Source organism: Suricata suricatta, chromosome 1 (assembly GCF_006229205.1).
Source record: "Suricata suricatta isolate VVHF042 chromosome 1, meerkat_22Aug2017_6uvM2_HiC, whole genome shotgun sequence".
Classification (NCBI taxonomy): domain Eukaryota; kingdom Metazoa; phylum Chordata; class Mammalia; order Carnivora; family Herpestidae; genus Suricata; species Suricata suricatta.
Genome location: NC_043700.1, coordinates 112,325,123 through 112,326,144, shown reverse-complemented (window position 1 = coordinate 112,326,144; position 1,022 = coordinate 112,325,123).

The following is a 1,022-nucleotide window of genomic DNA, read 5'->3' as shown; positions in this document are numbered from 1 at the left end:
CTCCTATTCCACCACCATCTTCCCCTTCCCATCATTGAGATGTTGTACATTCTTTTCTTCATATGAAATCCTCAAAATTCAGAACATCTTTTATACTTGCAGCATGTCTCAATTCTGATGGTAAATTTTGATCAGAAATCCTGATCTTCTTTAGAGGTTAGACAATTTACCATTAAAAAAAAAATAGATTTGCATAGCCTAGTTGTCCCAAATGTACTTAAAAGTTTTTCAATAACTAAATCAATGATCAGTTTTTAAGTTAGAATTAAAATTAAACATTTAGTTCCTCAGGTGCACTAGGCACATTTCAAGTCCTCAGCAGCTCACATGGGACTAGTGGATAGTATATTGGAAAGTATGGCTCTGCTCCCTTAGATTCTAATACACATCCCTGCGTTGGTTCCCTTCTTACTCTGACCACCATTCTCTGATCTCGTTGGTAAGCTCATCATCTTTGACTTACTCTTAGATGTTATGATTCCTAGTGGTTTTATTCAGTCCTCTTAATCTGTATCTCTAATTAAAAATTCCTCCTTAGCTTAGACATGAGCATCTAACTCTTTACTGGATATCACATGAATATCCCCAGGAAATCTTAAAATTTTCCAAACTAGCCTCATATGTTTCATGGTCAGCTCTCTCTTGTTATAATTTTCAATTGGTTCAGCAACAGTCCAGTTATTTAAGAGAAATAATTGGAAGTTACTTTTAACTCCTCCTCTTGCTCACAGCCCACAGCCAACCAATCAGCAAGTCCTACTGGTTTTTTTCTCTTAAGTGTTTTTGAATCCTTGCCTTCTTGTGCATCACTAATACCACTGATATATATCAGCTTCCCCTTCCTTTTATGACTAACTGCTGTTTTTTCCCCAGAATTAGTTCCAGTGTCCTTACAAGAAACCTCTATCTGGTTCTCTGTGTTCCTATAGCATCATTTGTCGTATTTACATCTTGGAGCATCACATAAGTTCCCAACTAGGCTGTAAGCTCTTTGAGAGTAGGTCTGTATCTCAATTTTCTTC